The sequence below is a fragment of the Triturus cristatus genome, chromosome 7, assembly GCF_964204655.1.
Source record: "Triturus cristatus chromosome 7, aTriCri1.1, whole genome shotgun sequence".
NCBI classification, from domain to species: domain Eukaryota; kingdom Metazoa; phylum Chordata; class Amphibia; order Caudata; family Salamandridae; genus Triturus; species Triturus cristatus.
Genome location: NC_140590.1, coordinates 1179122838 through 1179145057, shown reverse-complemented (window position 1 = coordinate 1179145057; position 22220 = coordinate 1179122838).

The following is a 22220-nucleotide window of genomic DNA, read 5'->3' as shown; positions in this document are numbered from 1 at the left end:
GTGTCAAATCCTGATTTCCACTTGCTGGGTCTGGGCAGTGTGTGATGTGTCTGGACACACACGCAATGTGCAGTGACCGAGTCATGTTGGGCATGTTTTCAGCATTACCTATGCAGCATGTGTCTCAAGTTCATGGATATGGTCCCTGGTCATCGGTATTTTCGCCAACGCTGTGTGGTGCAGATGCAGTGCTGGATTGTCCCCAGGGCCTGGGTGCTATGTCAGACTCCGTTTCCTGTCTTTAGCTATTGTCTCATGCTCTCCATGGTATTTCAGTGGCATGGTGGCTCAACCAACTGTGTGTTTCATGCCCTACATCGGTACCCTGTTCAGTAGATGTTAGGGATCTTCCTTTTCAGGCTATGCAATGTTACCTATGTAGATTGGACTCATGTGACAGATGTGTACAGGTGTCTGATTAATTTCTGTCTCTCCACCCTGCCCACAGCATCGTCGGGGGACACAGAGGGAGACATGGACACAGACCAGGCGGAGGGACCGAGCACCAGTGCCAGCCATGACATCGGGTCTGGCACATCGAGTGGGACAGAGGCGGAGGAGAGTGTGGCCGAGGACCTGTCGACTGGCACATCAGACTACGAAGCTGACAGGTCCGGGGAGGATGTCTCCGAGTGGGCGGAGGCTGCACCAGCAGCTGACAGCGGAACAACACCTCGCACCGCCCCCTCAGTTTCCATCAGCCGCCTCCCACTTGCTCGTGTCCCTTCCCAGCGTGCCCGGTCACAGCATGTCTCCTTCCTGCCAGGCACCGCACCCCCTGCCCCTGTCTCCACTGCTGCCGCCAATGCAGAGTCTGTGGACATCCAGCGGCAACTGCAGGTTGGTCAGGCTGCGATCCTTAATGTCCTCCATGCCCACGGCAAAACCCTCACCAACATCGAGGCTTTCTTGGAGGGCATTCATTCATCGCAGGCTGACCAACGCAACTTGCTGAGGTCCATAGACTCCACACTGACTGCAGCAGTGGGTCTCCTGCAGCGCGACCTCCCCCCACCTACCCCTGCCCCATCCACACTTCCCACTCCCATGCCTGTCCCACGTACACCCAGACGTCGGCATGCACCCACATCAACGGACACGGGCACCACACCAGCAGGGAAGGTCCACCGCACTCCTCCTGACACGCACACACAGGGTGAGGTAGGCACACCCACTGGGTCGGGGGGCAAACGTGTGACACGCAGCCATAGTGGGAGTCCGCATTCCACCCAGTCCACTCCCTCCAAATCCCCTCCCCTCAGCTCTCCTGGCCACATCTCCCCCAAGGACTCCTTCATGGCCGCTCTGTCCCTGAGCCCCACGGTTACACCACCACGCAAGCGGTCAAGGAGGTCCCCGGTCAGGGTGGTTGAGTCTCCCCCCCTGTCTCCACCCTCCCCCAGTGGCGCTGCGACCCATCCCTCTGACCCCCCCCCCTCCTTGGGGCCTGAGGTCCCTTCGGGTGCAGGGGACTCCCTGGAGGACCTTGCAAAGGTGTGTAGTGCCATCCTGGCCTCCGCCTTTGGCCCTGCCCCACCCCCTGTGGTGGAGTCCTCCATCCCTGCACCCACAACGCCGCCCCTTTGCCCTGATGTCCCTGCGGTGCCTGTTGCTTCCCCCCCCCCTGATGCCCTCACCAGTGTGGAAGACGATGCCATTTGACTGTGCAGGCAAGGTAGGGGACACGCATCCCACTGTGTCCCCCATCCAGCTGAGAATCATTGACTGCCCTATGGGCTTTGTGAAGATTGAACTGCCTGCGATCCACGGACATTGTGCTCATGCTGAATAAAGCTTAATTTTTTTTTCATTATCACACTACTGCTATGCTGGTATTGGTGTTGGTGGGGCTGCTACATGGTTTTGGGTGGTGTGTAAGGGTTTGGGTGTGTGGGATGTGTAGTAGTGTACTGCTCATTGGTGGGACCCTGGGATCTGTGTGCCATCACAAGGTGTTGGCTAACTTTCTTTGTTCATGTAAGCAGTTACTGCATGGTGCACTTGTCCCAGGGTGTATTCCTTCCTCTGTGTACCCAGCTTTCTTCCCTGCAGGGTGTTCCCAATGTTTAGCGCAGAGCTGTGTCTACATGAGCTGTGTGTGTGACGGAGCCCTTCTACTTTGGCCATGCATGCAGGGCCATGTGTCCACCTGCAACAATCGTGGCATCCTTGGTGATCACTGTACTTGTGTGTGGAGTCTGTTGACATGAGTTCATGGGGACATGTTCCCTTGTAGCCAGTATGCATGTGGATAATTCTGGCCTCACACACATGTGTTACACCCCTCCTGTCTCAGGGCACTGCTGGGAGGACTCCACACCCACCCCTCCTGTCTCAGGGCACTGCTGGGAGGACTCTGCACACACCCCTCCTGTCTCAGGGCACTGCTGGGAGGACTCTGCACACACCCCTCCTGTCTCAGGGCACTGCTGGGAGGACTCCACACCCACCCCTCCTGTCTCAGGGCACTGCTGGGAGGACTCTGCACACACCCCTCCTGTCTCAGGGCACTGCTGGGAGGACTCCACACCCACCCCTCCTGTCTCAGGGCACTGCTTGGAGGACTCTGCACCCACCCCTCCTGTCTCAGGGCACTGCTGGGAGTGATAGGCACCCACCCCTCCTGTCTCAGGGCACTGCTGGGAGGACTCTGCACCCACCCCTCCTGTCTCAGGGCACTGCTGGGAGGACTCTGCACACACCCCTCCTGTCTCAGGGCACTGCTGGGAGGACTCTGCACACACCCCTCCTGTCTCAGGGCACTGCTGGGAGTGATAGGCACCCACCCCTCCTGTCTCAGGGCACTGCTGGGAGGACTCTGCACACACCCCTCCTGTCTCAGGGCACTGCTGGGAGGACTCTGCACACACCCCTCCTGTCTCAGGGCACTGCTGGGAGGACTCTGCACACACCCCTCCTGTCTCAGGGCACTGCTGGGAGGACTCCACACCCACCCCTCCTGTCTCAGGGCACTGCTGGGAGGACTCTGCACCCACCCCTCCTGTCTCAGGGCACTGCTGGGAGTGATAGGCACCCACCCCTCCTGTCTCAGGGCACTGCTGGGAGGACTCTGCACCCACCCCTCCTGTCTCAGGGCACTGCTGGGAGGACTCTGCACACACCCCTCCTGTCTCAGGGCACTGCTGGGAGGACTCTGCACACACCCCTCCTGTCTCAGGGCACTGCTGGGAGTGATAGGCACCCACCCCTCCTGTCTCAGGGCACTGCTGGGAGGACTCTGCACACACCCCTCCTGTCTCAGGGCACTGCTGGGTGGACTCTGCACACACACCTCCGATTTCAGGATATGTACGCTTGGAACATACACGGTGGGGGTACGCTCAATGCATTCGAGGTGAGGGTACGAGTCTACTTACACTGGTGTGGTGGGGGTACGCTCCATGCATACGCGGGTGGGGGTACGGGTCGTACTTACACTGTTGGGCTGGGGGGTACGCTCCTTGCATACGCGGTTGAGGGTTCGAGTCGTACTTACACTGTTGGGCTGGGGGGTACGCTCCTTGCATACGCGGGTGAGGGTTCGAGTCGTACTTACACTGTTGGGCTGGGGGGTACGCTCCTTGCATACGCGGGTGAGGGTTCGAGTCGTACTTACACTGTTGGCATGGGGGGTACGCTCCATGCATACGCGGGTGGGGGTACGGGTCGTACTTACACTGTTGGGCTGGGGGGTACGCTCCTTGCATACGGGGTGGGGGTAGGGTCCGTACATATCCGTCCCCACGCTATGTGATGTTTGTGCGGCCCGTACCCAGGCTTTTGCCACGTGGGTGCGATCTGTCCCGCCATTGTTGGGGTGACGTGTGTGGGCATGGTCCGACTCGTACCCACGCTCTTCAGGCGTGGGTACGGGACGTACCTGTCTGGTTGTGTTGCCGGTTCGCGTGGTGACGGACTTCCGTTGTGGCGGTCGCTGGCTTATCAGGACACGCCCCCACCCCCTCGTGGTGACCAGGGCATGGGAGTCAGGTATGTCCAGGCCATGTGTGGTGTGTGACTTATGTGGTTGTTTTGTGGCCTGCCCTGGTCGTGCCACCCCCACCCCACCCCACTTTCCCCCCTCCCTTAGTGATTCTGACCTTCTGCGGCGTCTGCGTCGTAACCTGTAGAGGAGGTGTACTGCTATGAGGGCAGGGATGACTCGTAGGTTCGGGTCCATGTCTGTCCGTCGCGTACTGGTACTCCTTGCTCGCGTCGTCCTGTCGCGTACGGGTCCTCCTTGATCGCGTCGTCCTGTCGCGTACGGGTCCTCCTTGGTGGCGTCGTCCTGTGTGTCCGTCACGTACTGGTCCTCCTTGTTCGCGTCGTCGTCTGTCCGTCGCGTACTGGTGGTCCTTGTTCGCGTCGTCCTGATTTCCCGGCAGTTTTTGGCTGCCGCAAAATATTCACCGTGCGGGGTGACGTCGGTGCGAATCGTGATTCCTGGGTCGTGAATGGCTGGCTGCGAGCGTCCCGACGTCAGGTCGGCGCTTTCTCGGATCGCATTGGTAGGTTTTTTTTTGTTCGGTCGGGCTTTTTTACGATTCGTACGGTAATGGTGTACCCGTGCGAATCGTAATTCCTTGTTTGTGAAAATTGACGACCGGGTACGCGTCGGGCGGAGATTGTGCTCCGTCCGACGGTTCGTACCCGGTTTTTGCAGGATCGTGATCGGCACCCTAGGTGGCTTATTTACAAGCCCCTTGCACTGCCGGTGCGTCACTTTTAACATGGGAAAAAGTGACGTACCGGTGGCGCAAGGGGCTTGTAAATAAGCCCCTAGGTTTCAGGAGAAAACTAAAAAACTGGGTAGAATTCACCAGCTGAATGTACTCCTCTCTTCCTGTGTGGGAAGAAATGTAAGTGAAAGATTCTACTAATATTTAGTGTTTTCTTCAGAAACTGGAGGACTTTCAGATAGCATAAACTCTAAATTAGGCCCTAAGGACCTGGCTTGGATGTCAGCCAGGATCTGTGAGCCAGTTGGGGCAGTGGGGTCACTGCCCACCACCCCAAACACAGTCTGCCACAGAGACATTTCAAGGCATGGGCAGAGTGGGCTGTAGCCCAGAGCCCCATCCTTTCAGGGGTCCTCTTGATAGATCTGGTTCTGTTCCCCACACAGTCCTGCCCTGATGGCCTCGAATGATTCTTAAACATAGATGATTTTAAATACTGTTTTCCTTTAATGTGTGGGATTCGGTCACAGACTTCTGCAGAGAAATGTTGGGCCCGATTCACAGAACTAACTTAAGACAAAATCCTAAACTTACTACTTATGGTATTCACAGAAGTTAGGATTTTGTCCTAAGTTTGACATAAGACAAACTTAAGACAGACTTAAGACAAACTTAAGACAAACTTAAGACAAACTTAAGACAGACTTAAGACAGACTTAAGACAGACTTAAGACAGACTTAAGACAAACTTAAGACAAATTTAAGACAAAATCCTAACTTAAGTCTGTCTTAAGTCTGTCTTAAGTCTGTCTTAAGTTTGTCTTAAGTCTGTCTTAAGTCTGTCTTAAGTCTGTCTTAAGTTTGTCTTAAGTTTGTCTTAAGTTTGTCTTAAGACAAACTTAAGACAAAATCCTAACTTCTGTGAATACCAAAAGTAGTAAGTTTAGGATTTTGTCTTAAGTTAGTTCTGTGAATCAGGCCCGTGGTGTTTATGTTTTTCAACATCATGCAACATCCATAAAAAATTATTTTAGATCGAAAGTGGACTGCACATATTCCAAACAGGAGAGGGTCACAGAGATTCTTTGAAATAATGATAATGAGCTTCTGCTATATTACAATATTGAACTCACATGTTTCTATCCCTAAATATTAGATGAAAACACATTTAGAATTTGTACCAGTGTCTCAGGGACCTGGCCAAACAGAGCATGAAAGAACTGTAATTCAATCATAAATAGGGCTCCAGGTTTTATGGTATTTATTGTTTTGACATATCCGTCTGTATTTATCCATATTTATTTTTTGTCAGCTTTATCTGTATTTATCCATATTTATTATGGGTTTTGTGAAAAAAATAAAGCTGAAACTGGTATATTTCCACATTTATTTAACCAATAAATATGCAGTCATGCTTGAATGAGTGATATGAACACCCGCAGAAGATAAATCAATGCACTTATATGAAAATATGCACATTTCACTATCAGCCTTGTGCATATCTACTGCTATTTAAGCCTCTTTATTAAAATTCCTTTTTTAACCCCCTTTAACTATCAACCCACACAGTTATTGGCCTGGCAGTCATGGCAAAGTGTATTTATAACACTCAAAAAGCACACAATTTCCATTTTTATCCACATTTTTAAATAAATACAGACTAGAAAATAAATGTTTTCTGTCTGTATTTATCTGTAAACATCCAAAAACCAGAAAATAGGGAGCCTTAATCATGAATTTAAAGCTGTTCCGAACAGGGGCCCCCAAAATAAGTTTGGCCCAGGGCCCACAAAATCCTCAAGATGTCACTGCTCTGCCCGCCATTCTAAAAGATCCCTGCAATCTGAGCAGGAACAATTCAGTGAATCTGCACTCCCTGGTATGGTGAGAGCACTTTGAACTAAAATGCAGCTCCCTCACCTCTAAACGAGGTGGGACAATTGAGAGGGGGGGGAACAGGACATCTACCAATTTTTGGCAGATGTTCCATTACTGCCCACTAGTCAATGACCCCCTGTGTATCCTGTATTTCTGCCTAGGATTGGCCGGGGTCACGATCACTTTACATGATGTCTGCATGGCGAGGTGTGCAACCTTCTGTGAAGGTGAAAAAGTGCCTGTGTGGAAAACTTTCTGGTTGTAGCAGGCAAAACAGTATTTAGGTAGTGCCAGAAGCAGGCGATAGCAGTAGTCTCATTTAGCAAAAACTATTTGATTTCACTATGGATGAAAGTTTTAGAAACGGTGAGGCGAATGTACAAGCCCCATGCGCCACCGGTGCGTCACTTTTTCCCCATATTAAAAGTGACGCACCGGCGGCGCAAGGGTCTTGTTAATAAGCCCCAGTGGGTGCACTGGCTGTGATGCACTTTATACCAAATAAGCATCCCGGAACTGCCGAGCTGCAAGCTGTTCTTAAAAATAAAAACATTGGTAAAGCAGATAGGTCTCCTATTCAGGACCTATTGGCTTTGCCAATGTTTTTAGCCATGTTGTACAACATCCCAGAGGTTTTGCAGCATGGCTAAAGGAAGAAAACAAAAGTAACTATGGCTTGGCAGGAGCGTTCAGTTTGTAGCCACACGCACCATGCATGAATGCGCTTACAAAATGGCACAGCGCTTTTTTTTAGATCAAGCCTGGACAGCGCATGCACAGCGCTGCGAAGCATGCTGTATTCAAAGTATGGACTTGAAGCTCCGCCCACTCTGCGCCCATATCTTTCATTGGCTTGTGTCATTCTCGTTTGTAAATTCTGGCTTCTGATTTGTTAATAGGCCTGTTAGTCCATCCTTTGCACGCCTTGTCTTCATTTGTAAACTCCCATGAGGACTGGCCCTTTTACTTCAGTTGTTACACGTATGTCTTATTTAGTCTGTAAGCACTATTTTCTTTAATGCGTTTCTCCTACTGCAGGCATGACATACTTTCCTGCAACTTTCAGCGGGCCATACGCGCTTTCACTTTCAGAGCATCCCAGGACAATGGCGGCCGAGGTATCACATTTAAAAGAATTTGAGCTATTGGCATTGTAAATGAGAATGCCTTTTTTTATGTGTCAATAATCAAAACAGATAAATAAAAGGCATTGTCATTTACAATGCTAATAGCTTAAACTCTTGCAAATGCGAGACCTATTGCATTGCAAATGCTTGTTTTATTTACTGAGCAGGATTGGTGAATAAAAAATAAATCCTGTGAAAGCATTTTTTTTTATTGAAGCATGGGTGGGGGAAGCATCACAAAGGATGTAGGTGTGGGCAAGCACCATAAATGACGAGGTTGGGGAGAAGCATTATGAAGGACGCAGGTGCGGGAAAAACAGAGAGGGTGTGGTTGGCAGGATGCAGTACAGAAGGCACTGGTGGGAGGAAGCAACACACAGGAGGAGGCAAAAGCAATAGTGAGGAGGAAAATCAGTGAAAAAATAAGAAATTAGTAATGTGCTCAAGTGAGTCTTACCTGACAACGCACAGGGAGAATGACCCTCCCTAGATTATAGGGAATACCGGCTTCTTGTACAGAGAGGGGGTCGGTGTCCTACTGGGTGCTGAAAAGATTTACCGGCACTGTGGGACTTTTGACGAATGTGTGACTACAAAGGACACCATCCACCTCTCTGTTCAAAAAGCTGGTATCCCCTAGATTATAGGCATTTTCGGGTAGGACTCACCTGAGCACCTTAGTAAATATGTATTTTTTCACTCATTTGCCTCCTCACTAAGTAAGCAGGTGAATACGGCCCCCAGAGGAAGTTATTGATCCCTGGCCCTGAGGAATGCCCCTGATCCATTTGGGCTTCTAAGAAGGGCTGAAACATGTTGGCCTGATTCTTATAGCGTTGTGAGTCATCGCTCTCATAAGACCGGCCCAGCAGTTTTTAACCCTGTCTGATGTACCCACTAATAAAGTCAAATAGCCGGGATATATTAAGGTCCTTTTAATTCACTGACCTAGATCCCTTTATTGTCCAGTAGCTTTTATCTAAGAACACCCTCCTGTGCCGAGTCCAACAGGAGGTTGACTCCGCCCTGGAGGTTCTGTCCTTCCAGGGTGGGGAAAGGTTGCCGATGATGAAGCATGACACAGTTTTGTGTGTGAGGCATCCACTTAAATAAGGATGACCTTCCCTCCCTTCAGCACTCACGCAGGGTTTCTGTGATCATCCAAGTAGGACTTGTTGGTCATTTGTCTTCAGACAAGAATACCAATTGTGTGTGCTACCTGCAGCTGCCGTACTTTTTGTGCTAACGTTCTCTTCCTAGGAGGGTGCACTGTGGCTTACCTCCTCCTCTCTTGTATAGGTTATGAGGAGATAAATGTTGCAACTGGTGGGCATCGCCCTCAAAAAGCACAGGACCTTGGGAATAATGATCACCTCCCCTTCTGACCGGCCTGAGTAGATGTGGAGGGAAGAAAAGTAAATTGCTACCCTGAGATGTAGCCATAGCACATTTGCCAATATTTGGAAACAGGAATTAGGTACATATCAAAAAAGATAATTGGGGAAATGAATTTTCGAATTGGCTTACATTCAAGTGGAGGCAATTTTAAATGGGAGAATGTTCAAATAAAGATATATTTATATATATCTTTATTTTATGAATTTTTTATCGGGTGTGTTGGCATGTTGGAGATGAAGTGGATGTAATATGTATGTAGATTGATATTGCTGTAGTGACATACAACCCATGATGAATACAACCACCCCTTGCACCCCGCCAGAACTCCTGATGAGTACAACCACCCCTTGCACCCCGCCAGTACTCCTGATGAATACAACCACCCTTTGCACCCCGCCAGTACTCCTGATGGATACAACCACCCCTTGCACCCCACCAGCACTCCTGATTAATACAACCACCCCTTGCACCCCGCCAGCACTCCTGATGAATACAACCACCCCTTGCACCCCGCCAGCACTCCTGATGAATACAACCACCCCTTGCACCCCGCCAGCACTCCTGATGAATACAACCACCCCTTGCACCCCGCCAGCACTCCTGATTAATACAACCACCCCTTGCACCCCGCCAGCACTCCTGATGAATACAACCACCCCTTGCACCCCACCAGCACTCCTGATGAATACAACCACCCCTTGCACCCCACCAGCACTCCTGATGAATACAACCACCCCTTGCACCCCGCCAGCACTCCTGATGAATACAACCACCCCTTGCACCCCGCCAGCACTCCTGATGAATACAACCACCCCTTGCACCCCACCAGCACTCCTGATGAATACAACCACCCCTTGCACCCCGCCAGCACTCCTGATGAATACAACCACCCCTTGCACCCCGCCAGCACTCCTAATGAATACAACCACCCCTTGCACCCCGCCAGTACTCCTGATGAATACAACCACCCCTTGCACCCCGCCAGTACTCCTGATTAATACAACCACCCCTTGCACCCCGCCAGCACTCCTGATGAATACAACCACCCCTTGCACCCCACCACCACTCCTGATGAATACAACCACCCCTTGCACCCCACCAGCACTCCTGATGAATACAACCACCCCTTGCACCCCGCCAGCACTCCTGATTAATACAACCACCGCCAGCACTCCTAATTAATACAACCACCCCTTGCACCCCTCCAGTACTCCTGATGAATACAATCACCCCTTGCACACCGCCAGTACTCCTGATGAATACAACCACCCCTTGCCCCCCGCCAGCACTCCTGATTAATACAACCACCCCTTGCACCCCGCCAGTACTCCTGATTAATACAACCACCCGCCAGCACTCCTAATTAATACAACCACCCCTTGCACCCCGCCAGTACTCCCGCCAGTACTCCTGATGAATACAACCACCCCTTGCACCCCGCCAGTACTCCTGATGAATGCAACCTCCCGTTGCACCCCACCAGCACTCCTGATGAATACAACCACCCCTTGCACCCCGCCAGTACTCCTGATGAATCCAACCACCCCTTGCACCCCGCCAGTACTTCTGATGCATCCAACCACCCCTTGCACCTTGTCAGTACTCCTGATGAATACAACCACCCCTTGCACCCCGCCAGCATTCCTGATGAATACAATCACCCCTTGCACCCCGCCAGCATTCCTGATGGATACAACCACCCCTTGCACCCCGCCAGTACTCCTGATGGATACAACCACCCCTTGCACCCTGCCTGTACTCCTGATGGATACAACCACCCCTTGCACCCCGCCAGTACTCCTGATGGATACAACCACCCCTTGCACCCCACCAGTACTCCTGATGGATACAACCACTCCTTGCACCCCGCCAGTACTCCTGATGAATACAACCACCCCTTGCACCCCGCCAGTACTCCGGATGAATACAACCACCCCTTGCACCCCGCCAGTACTTCTGATGCATCCAACCACCCCTTGCACCTCGCCAGTACTCCTGATGGCTACAACCACCCTTGCACCCCGCCAGTACTCCTGTTAGATACAGCCACCCCTTGCACCCCGCCAGTACTCCTGATGGATACAACCACCCTTGCACTCCACCAGTACTCCTGATGGATACAACCACCCCTTGCACCCCGCCAGTACTCCTGATGGATACAGCCACCCCTTGCACCCTGCCAGTACTCCTGATGGATACAGCCACCCCTTGCACCCCGCCAGTACTCCTGATGGATACAGCCAACCCTTGCACCCTGCCAGTACTCCTGATGGATACAGCCACCCCTTGCACCCCGCCAGTACTCCTGATGAATACCGCCTCCACTCGCATCCCGCCAGTACTCCTGATGGATACAACCACCCTTGCACCCCGCCAGTACTCCTGATGAATACCGCCACCACTCGCATCTCGCCAGTACTCCTGATGGATACAACAACCCCTTGCACCCCGCCAGTACTCCCGCCAGTACTCCTGATGGATACAACCACCCCTTGCACCCCACCAATACTTCTGATGCATCCAACCACCCCTTGCACCTCGCCAGTACTCCTAATGGATACAACCACCCTTGCACCCCGCCAGTACTCCTGATGGATACAGCCACCCCTTGCACCCCACCAGTACTCCTGATGGATACAGCCACCCTTGCACCCTGCCAGTACTCCTGATGGATACAGCCACCCCTTGCACCCCGCCAGTACTCCTGATGGATACAACCACCCTTGCACCCCGCCAGTACTCCTGATGGATACAACCACCCCTTGCACCCCGCCAGTACTCCTGATGGATACAGCCACCCCTTGCACCCCGCCAGCACTCCTGATGGATACAGCCACCCCTTGCACCCCACCAGTACTCCTGATGGATACAACCACCCCTTGCACCCCGCCAGTACTCCTGATGGATACAACCACCCCTTGCACCCCGCCAGTACTCCTGATGGATACAGCCACCCCTTGCACCCCACCAGTAGTCCTGATGAATACAACCACCCCTTGCACCCCACCAGTAGTCCTGATGAATACAACCACCCCTTGCACCCTGCCAGTACTCCTGATGGATACAACCACCCCTTGCACCCCGCCAGCACTCCTGATGAATACAACCTCCCCTTGCACCCCGCCAGCACTCCTGATGAATACAACCACCCTTTGCACCCCGCCAGTACTCCTGATGGATACAACCACCCCTTGCACCCCGCCAGCACTCCTGATGAATACAACCACCCCTTGCACCCCGCCAGCACTCCTGATTAATACAACCACCGCCAGCACTCCTAATTAATACAACCACCCCTTGCACCCCTCCAGTACTCCTGATGAATACAATCACCCCTTGCACACCGCCAGTACTCCTGATGAATACAACCACCCCTTGCCCCCCGCCAGCACTCCTGATTAATACAACCACCCCTTGCACCCCGCCAGTACTCCTGATTAATACAACCACCCGCCAGCACTCCTAATTAATACAACCACCCCTTGCACCCCGCCAGTACTCCCGCCAGTACTCCTGATGAATACAACCACCCCTTGCACCCCGCCAGTACTCCTGATGAATGCAACCTCCCGTTGCACCCCACCAGCACTCCTGATGCATACAACCACCCCTTGCACCCCGCCAGTACTCCTGATGAATCCAACCACCCCTTGCACCCCGCCAGTACTTCTGATGCATCCAACCACCCCTTGCACCTTGTCAGTACTCCTGATGAATACAACCACCCCTTGCACCCCGCCAGCATTCCTGATGAATACAATCACCCCTTGCACCCCGCCAGCATTCCTGATGGATACAACCACCCCTTGCACCCCGCCAGTACTCCTGATGGATACAACCACCCCTTGCACCCTGCCTGTACTCCTGATGGATACAACCACCCCTTGCACCCCGCCAGTACTCCTGATGGATACAACCACCCCTTGCACCCCGCCAGTACTCCTGATGGATACAACCACTCCTTGCACCCCGCCAGTACTCCTGATGAATGCAACCACCCCTTGCACCCCGCCAGTACTCCGGATGAATACAACCACCCCTTGCACCCCGCCAGTACTTCTGATGCATCCAACCACCCCTTGCACCTCGCCAGTACTCCTGATGGCTACAACCACCCTTGCACCCCGCCAGTACTCCTGTTAGATACAGCCACCCCTTGCACCCCGCCAGTACTCCTGATGGATACAACCACCCTTGCACTCCACCAGTACTCCTGATGGATACAACCACCCCTTGCACCCCGCCAGTACTCCTGATGGATACAGCCACCCCTTGCACCCTGCCAGTACTCCTGATGGATACAGCCACCCCTTGCACCCCGCCAGTACTCCTGATGGATACAGCCAACCCTTGCACCCTGCCAGTACTCCTGATGGATACAGCCACCCCTTGCACCCCGCCAGTACTCCTGATGAATACCGCCTCACTCGCATCCCGCCAGTACTCCTGATGGATACAACCACCCTTGCACCCCGCCAGTACTCCTGATGAATACCACCACCACTCGCATCTCGCCAGTACTCCTGATGGATACAACAACCCCTTGCACCCCGCCAGTACTCCCGCCAGTACTCCTGATGGATACAACCACCCCTTGCACCCCACCAATACTTCTGATGCATCCAACCACCCCTTGCACCTCGCCAGTACTCCTGATGGATACAACCACCCTTGCACCCCGCCAGTACTCCTGATGGATACAGCCACCCCTTGCACCCCACCAGTACTCCTGATGGATACAGCCACCCTTGCACCCTGCCAGTACTCCTGATGGATACAGCCACCCCTTGCACCCCGCCAGTACTCCTGATGGATACAGCCACCCTTGCACCCCGCCAGTACTCCTGATGGATACAACCACCCCTTGCACCCCGCCAGTACTCCTGATGGATACAGCCACCCCTTGCACCCCGCCAGCACTCCTGATGGATACAGCCACCCCTTGCAACCCGCCATTACTCCTGATGGATACAGCCACCCCTTGCACCCCGCCAGTACTCCTGATGGATACAACCACCCCTTGCACCCCGCCAGTACTCCTGATGGATACAACCACCCCTTGCACCCCGCCAGTACTCCTGATGGATACAGCCACCCCTTGCACCCCACCAGTAGTCCTGATGAATACAACCACCCCTTGCACCCCACCAGTAGTCCTGATGAATACAACCACCCCTTGCACCCCGCCAGTACTCCTGATGGATACAACCACCCCTTGCACCCCGCCAGCACTCCTGATGAATCCAACCACCCCTTGCACCCCGCCAGTACTCCTGATGGATACAGCCACCCCTTGCACCCCACCAGTAGTCCTGATGAATACAACCACCCCTTGCACCCCGCCAGTACTCCTGATGGATACAACCTCCCCTTGCACCCCGCCAGCACTCCTGATGGATACAGCCACCCCTTGCACCCCGCCAGTACTCCTGATGGATACAGCCACCCTTTGCACCCCGCCAGTACTCCTGATGGATACAACCACCCCTTGCACCTCGCAAGGACTCCTGATGGATACAACCACCCCTTGCACCTCGCAAGGACTCCTGATGGATACAACCACCCCTTGCACCTCGCAAGGACTCCTGATGGATACCGCCTCCACTCGCATCCCGCCAGTACCCTTTCATGGACTTGCTTATGTTTAGATTCTAATTACATCCACTACTTTTTGTGAACTAGCTGTCAATTGAGGCCTCTAAACCTTCAAAATCAAGATGAACTAGCCAAACACGACCTTCCGATGAAAAACATTCTTTGCACACGGTTTCTTCTCCGATTCGTCGGGTTTCTCCAAACTACAAGGTGCATTGTTTCCCCCCTATTCTCCTTTCCGTCTGCCCTCTCCATTCGTTGTACCTGTGTCTCTGTCTCCTATCCATCTTCCTTAGCCCTCCTCCCATCACCATTGCCCCATTCATTCCCCCTGTCCCACTCTCACCCCCTCTTTCTCCCTTCATGTTTTTATTCTTCCTCTCCCCCTTTACTTTCTTCCTGGCCCCTTTGATCCATCCTCTTCCCACCACCAGCCTTCGATCCCTTTTCTCTTTTTCCACCACTCTTCCATCACACCTTTCCTCTCTCTGCGTTTCCCTGATCTCCCGCTCGTTGTGCCAGCCTTCAGCCAGCTCTCCCGCTCTCGTTCACTGTCCTCTCCCTGCCCCCATTATTCTTAGAGTTCCAAGTCCCGCAGGAACACCATGTCTCAGGTGTCTCATTAGACAGGTATCCCTGGGTAACCAACGCACACTCAGCTGGTAGATTCAGATGCGTCATTTGACATACAAGCATCCATCTTAAGATCAGCTTACATGTGCCCTGCCCCCCGAGGGAGAGTCAGTGAGCTGATTCCTCCCACTTCTCCTCAGCAGGTCCTGCTCCACCCCCTCCCCCATGCCCCACTAACCTAGAAATCTTAATAGAGGTCTCTCTTACTTAACTGCCATGGCTCACACGTCATGAGCGATACTTTTGGCTTTTTATCCCACAGCATGTTGCATTCTGGAACTTGTAGTTTAATTGCTAACAGAAGAATCGTTCTAAAAATCCAGCATTCAAAGTACTGCTGGCTTTTAAGCCTTTACTCACCGAATGTGTCACACATGGCATTAGGGTCACTTGGCATCAATGTTTGCCCTCTACAGTAAAATGATATCAGAGACAGAGCTGGGCTCCAATTGGCTGCGCCCTGTCCAAGTAGCAAGGGCTTTATCAGACAAACACCATGGACTACAAGCATAGGGTGACTAGGCGTCCTGGAGATACGGGGACAGTCCGGGTTTTAACCAGCTGTCCTGGCAGATTTCAGCAATTTTGGCTCATGTCCCAGTTTTCAGAGGGGGTCAACTGAAAACAGTGAGTGGCACCTTTTGGGTGTTCAAAAGCTGTGCTAGTTAGCAGCTGTTGTAAGTAAGCAATGTAATTAACAGGTATGATGCTGATTTTAGAAATTACGTTTTATTTATTTTCTTGGTGCCTCTTCTGTGTTCTTATGTTGATGAGAGCGGTCATTCTGCGCCCCTCCGTTGATGTAAAATTGTAGTCCTTCTTCTATGTTTGCAAAATTTACCGGTTTACGGTTCTCAACATCAGGTTACCCTATTCAAGCAGCCCTCTGAATAGCACCACCATTGGCAACACTCCCCACCCCACCAAACGTAGCATGCATGCTAATAGATAAACACACCACACATTTTCTGTTTGGGTAATATTGCTGCAGGTTTATTACATGCACCATTATGTAATATGATGGGTTATCTTACGGGCGATCCAAGGGCAGGCAACCATCATCTGGGCATATACTTCAAAACCACCATCACATTTCTAATTACCGCCTTCCTATTGAGTGCAGGAGCGGCAAATTAACACATCCAATTGTTCACCCACTCCTTAGCACCAGGGGGCTCCTAGCCTGAAGAAACAGCACAAGAACCGGGCAGATGCAGCCACCAGCTCGGCCCCAACCGGGCGAGATGCGGGCCAGCGGCGAACAGCTCCCACCGGCAGGGGCCTCAGACCCACCCCCAGTCACTCGTGTGCACGGGGGACCGCACACCACTAGCATGCAGTGACCCCGCTCCCGGGTCGCGCTAGAGCTTCAATAGCGCTAGGAGGCGCTGTATACAATCAGCGCTTGGAAAGAGCTATATACAATCTAAATAAAGGCCACACTAAAAGTAAACTTGATGGTTTTCTGCAGACTCGTTCCCAAATCTCCAAAAACCCAATGCCATTATTTTGCTCTCACCCCGCCGCAATGGAGTGTTTGAGGAAGGGCGGGCTTTCATCTCTCCAGAGCAGTCTCGACCCAGTGCGATTTAGGAGTGCTCTAGCTCAAAGCAGTCAACCACCTTTCAACTGCAGCCTCGCTATTAACGCGCTATATACACTTAGCGCTGGAAACCCACTAAAACCCCGGGTGACCTCGCAGAGTGTAGGAGCCACGCCACTCAGGAAAAAACAGCGCTGAACTCCCAGATGGCAGCTGTGGCCGACCCCCAGTGGGGGTACTTCCTCTCATGTTCGGACCAGCTGGGCTGCCTCCTGCCCCTGGCCGCATCGCTCCAGCAACCCTCACGGGGCTACTCCCAGAAGGGGACGCACCATGGTACTCATAAGATGAGCAGTAGAGCTCCTCATTTTACGGCTACTCGAACTGACCTACACCACATGAGGCCGAGAAGCCTGTCCCCCACTCACTGCCCCTGTTCCAAACCCTTGACACAATCCCACCCGTAGGTGCCGGCACCAGCGGACCTCCCACGGGCAGCCGGGCCAGAGAATCCACCACATGGACAGGGTCCCATACGGCCCATAGTCATATGTGATGGGACCCAGGAGGGGGCGGGGGGACAAGCAACTCACCTCGCTTCCCGACTCGACCGCGTGTCCAACAGCACGACCTCACAAAGACGGCGTGTCCGGCGCGCGAAAGAAGACGACCAGACCGTGTCTCTTGTTTTCGCCTGTCAGATTCCATCTGACAGTGGTGAGTTTTTGGATACCGAGGCGATAGCCTCATTACTCCACATTCATTTTGAGTTTTTTAGTCGCTGTTTCGGTTGTCTTATTGATGTGTGACGCTTTGTCACAGTTGAGGTTGGATCACAAGGTCAGCCCTGTGAAAGGCCGCAGGTTGCGGTCAATTTGGTTTGCGGAAGTGTCAGCAAGTTTTATCGCAGAGTCTTGTATTCATCTGCCAAATGTCTTCTGGCGGTGATGAGCTTTTAATGGCTGCCGCGGCGGTTGCCTTCTGAGAGTGATGAGTTTTGGGTACCTGCCGGGGCGATTTGCCCTCAGGCAGTGATTAGTTTTTGGATGCTGTGTTGACGACCAGATGGTGGGGGAGGCCTCTATACCCCTCCCCCTGTCCTCGCGCCCAGGAAGTGACGCTCGCCTAGCGCGCCGCAAAAAGGCTGGGGGGACTCCTCCTTGAGTCCCTGCCCCCAAGGGGGTGTGGGGTGCCCCGATGGCACTAGAGGGCTGCCCTCTTTAGTGGCCTCCTATGGGGGCCTCAGACAGCCGCATTGACAAAACTGCGGTGCCATAGTGAGAAGAGGGCAAGCGGTACGCTAGAGACCATGAAAGACTGGTGTGCCAAGAAGAATAGATTGCATCTGTACCAGGTTGGACGGTCTGTCTGTCCACAGCTGCCATCAAAAATCCATCGCAGATATACATTTCCACACCGATTTGTGAGCCCCATGTCATGTTGCTTACTTGCTTTTCAGCCAACACCACTTAGCATCTAGAAACTTTTAGTTTCTCTTTTAAAATTGATTTGTAGAATTTACATAGAGCTGGATTTCCCCGAGGGGGCCATGAAGCGTGACCGTTGCGGACTCAAAATTCCCAGCATGTAACATACTGTCGGTTAAATAGTCAGGGCCGGCTAACAGCATTACACGACCTTGGTCACTTGAAAGCAACTGAATTCTTGAGGAGCGGACCCGCAAAAGATGACGTCTCTCCACAGCATTGGACTCACATTTTCGTTTAACTCAAGCACAGTGCGCGGTGACGTCTCTTACCCCTTCTGAGTATAAAGATCCCTGTGTGGTGCTGACGCGTGGGGGTGTTAAGAGCGTGGGCAATCTTGTTATTTATACAGTCGCTGACCACAATATAATGAGGGCCAAATTCCTGCATAATACTTCCACTTACAACTGCAAAGTTCAGGCAGAGGCCCAGCACCAGAATCAAGAGCCATAGCATGCATTTTTGAGTTTAGCAACACCGCTTGACAGTGGACAATGCGTTTTAAAATGGCCGCCAAATCTAATGGCTCACGCGTTGCCGCGCTTGCTTTGCCACATGTTTAATGAACTTTCTTGAGCAAGAGCTTTTACAATGAAGAAGGAACTATCTTCATTTGTTTATGCACAGCTTGGTTTGCGCCTGGGTTTGTATTGTTAAAGTGACCACCACCTCTTTAAACGAAGCAGAGGTTGCCATCAAGCCGGCTGCGTCCATTCATGTTTAATAATTTTTAAAATGTGCAGTGTGCCCAAACCCCTCCATATAGTAGCTTCTTAGCACTTAAGCAGTATATACAGAAAAGATGACCACGCCAAATCAGTAGCTCCTCGTCCCAGCCATCACTTTACGCTGAATAAGTAGCTCCTCGTCCCAGCACTTTACGCCGAATCAGTAGCTCCTCGTCCCAGCCATCACTTTACACCGAATCAGTAGCTCCTCGTCCCAGCACTTTACGCCGAATCAGTAGCTCCTCGTCCCAGCCATCACTTTACGCCGAATCAGTAGCTCTTCGTCCCAGCCATCACTTTACGCTGAATCAGTAGCTCCTCGTCCCAGCCATCACTTTACGCCGAATCAGTTGCTCCTCGTCCCAGCCATCACTTTACGCCAAATCAGTAGCTCCTCGTTCCAGCACTTTACGCCGAATCAGTAGCTCCTCGTCCCAGCCATCACTTTACGCCGAATCAGTAGCTCCTCGTCCCAGCCATCACTTTACGCCAAATCAGTAGCTCCTCGTCCCAGACATCACTTTACGCCGAATCAGTAGCTGCTTGTCCAAATCATTACTTGTGAGGCTCTATCCTGCCTTCCCATGTCCCTTTTTTGCCACAAAATTAGTCCTTCTACAGTTTCTGTGGCTCATACCACAAGACTCCTTCCGTCCACGGGCACTTCCAGTCTTAACAAGTTACATTTATTACTCACGTGATGGGAGGAAAGGTTCGGAATTGGACTGGGACGAGGATCTCCTGATTCAGAGTAATAATCGATAATGTGCTGTAAAAGTATTAGGAGAGGACCAAGTCCCTGCCCTACATCTCTCCTGTAGAGACAACCCAGCGGACCCTGCCCAAGACATAGACATTGCTCAGGTAGAAAGGGCTTACACATTTTCTGGACCCGCAGAACCAGCCAAGATATAAGCTTCTGTGATAGCCTGTTTTACCTATCTGCTACTCAAATTGGCAATTGACACATTTTCCCTTTATTTGCTGCCCCAAAAGCCACAATAAAGAGTTTAAAGAGTGTGGCTTTGGTTTTAAATGAAAACACCAACAATACTCTCTTGACATCTAAAGGCTCCGGAAGCCTGAACTTGAAAAATCATCCACCACTGGTAGAACAATCTCCTAAGAACAACAAACTTGCTTCTTGATCTTTGGTCGAAACTTGGGATCAGGTCTCAGAACTGTTCTTTCAGTAAGAGCTTCAAAGAAGGGTAGTTTATTACCAAAGCACAAAGTTTCCCCAATCTCTTCACTGGCTTTGTAGCCGACATAAAAAACAATTTCTGCCCTTCTGAAAGACTCAAAAGGTTTTTCTTGCAAGCCCTTAAGAACGATAGACAAGTCCCAGGAAGCTGATGGAGCATGAACGACTGGCCTTTTCTATCTAAAACTCCTCAAAACTAAAAAGACGAAGGAATAATCTTGGAAATATTTTCAGACTCCTAATCACTGGCTAGTGGGCTGAAAGAGTAGAAGGGGACATACCTAACAAAGACATCTCTTAAGAAATGAAAGGCCAGGAATTGATCACACAATGTTGCCTACATACCTTTCTCTTGGCACCAGGTCTTAAATGTCCTCCAATGTCTTGGATATAGTATAAGTGTTGAAGGTTTCCTGAGTATTCATCGCCGCCTTCTTTGATCACCTTAAACCCTGGTGAGCCTGCCCTTCAATCTCCATTTTGTGAGATGCAGAGTTGTCAAGTGCACCAGCATCACAGTTGGAAGCTGAAGAGGCGGAGGGTGGAGAGGAAGTTGAAGATGGTGGCCCTTCGCTAAGAAACTAAGCAGTGGGAACCATGACCACCTGGGGCACAACTTAACCACTTACACCTGCTCATTTCAAATCTTCTGCAAGACTCTTGGAAGGAGAGGTATTGGAGGGAATGCAAATAGAATCCCTGATAGCCAGCAAAATAGCATTGCGTACATAGTCCATGTATCCAGATGCCAAGTCTCTGAGCATATTAGGTGTTACATGTGGCTATGTGCACGAGCGTGACGTGTGTTACACTCGTGCACATTTCTAATGAAGCTGTCACTAGTGGTACACAAGCGTGGCATGGCTATGCACGCTTGTGTCCATTGTTTTGATTTGTATTTGGAGGGGTTCCACGGGTGGTCTGCTCGTGGGGCTGTGTTCATTCAAACCGTGGGCTGTTTATAATGGGGGGGGAGGGTGTTGACAGTCACGTGATTCAGTTGTTAGCATATATTTAGTGTGACTGCATTGTCGTCAATGAATAAAATACGTTTCCTGAAACCACGCACGGATCATCATGGATTATTTCTTGGAGTGAGGGATACTTGCTTTGTTACATGAGGCACATGTTAAAGTTCCAAGAAAAACCTCAGGAGGATGAGGGTGATTTTTTGCTTGGGGAGGCAAGCAAGCCCAGTCATGGACTTCTGAATGTGTCCACTATCAACTGGAAAGCCTGCCTGTTCAGATGATATGAGATTTCGGTCAGAAGGCTGCGGCTCAACCCGTCTGCTCAAGTGCTCTCCACCCCCAAAATATGCATCGCTCTCAGTTCAAACAAGTGACACTCCACCCCTGCAAAGATTTTCATAACCGCCTTTTTGAAGCTCCTGATTTCCATGCACCCTTGCCTGTTCAAGTAAGCTTTCGCCCCCTGATTGTCGGTCCTTGCCAACACGAGGGCATCTCTAGGTGTGTCGTTAACCTCTCATCACTAAGGGCCTCTCTTAACTCTGCTGCAAGGCTCATCACAGGATCTACAAGAAATAACCACATCACTCCTGATCTTAATTCTCTAAACTGGCTGCCATATGAAGGAAGGATACAGCTAAAAATTGCCTGTATGACCCATAAAGCCCTACGTTTCAACACCCCAATATACCTCGCACAAGAACTAGAGCTATCTGGTGGCCGCAAAGTCTTTAGAAGTACAGCACCTTACTGCTAAATCCACATAAATTCTATCCAAAGAAAACTTACAATTGAGACTTTTCAGGTATCGCCCCCAGAATTTGGAACTCTGTGCCCCCTGAAATCAGTCTGAACTCCTCAATTGCATCATTCAAAAAGGAAGTTTAAGTGCTATTGATGAACACATTTCTGCCCCGGGACCCAGGATCTTCGGGCCCGATTTGACACGTTGTCTACACCCATGTTTAGTACTCGAC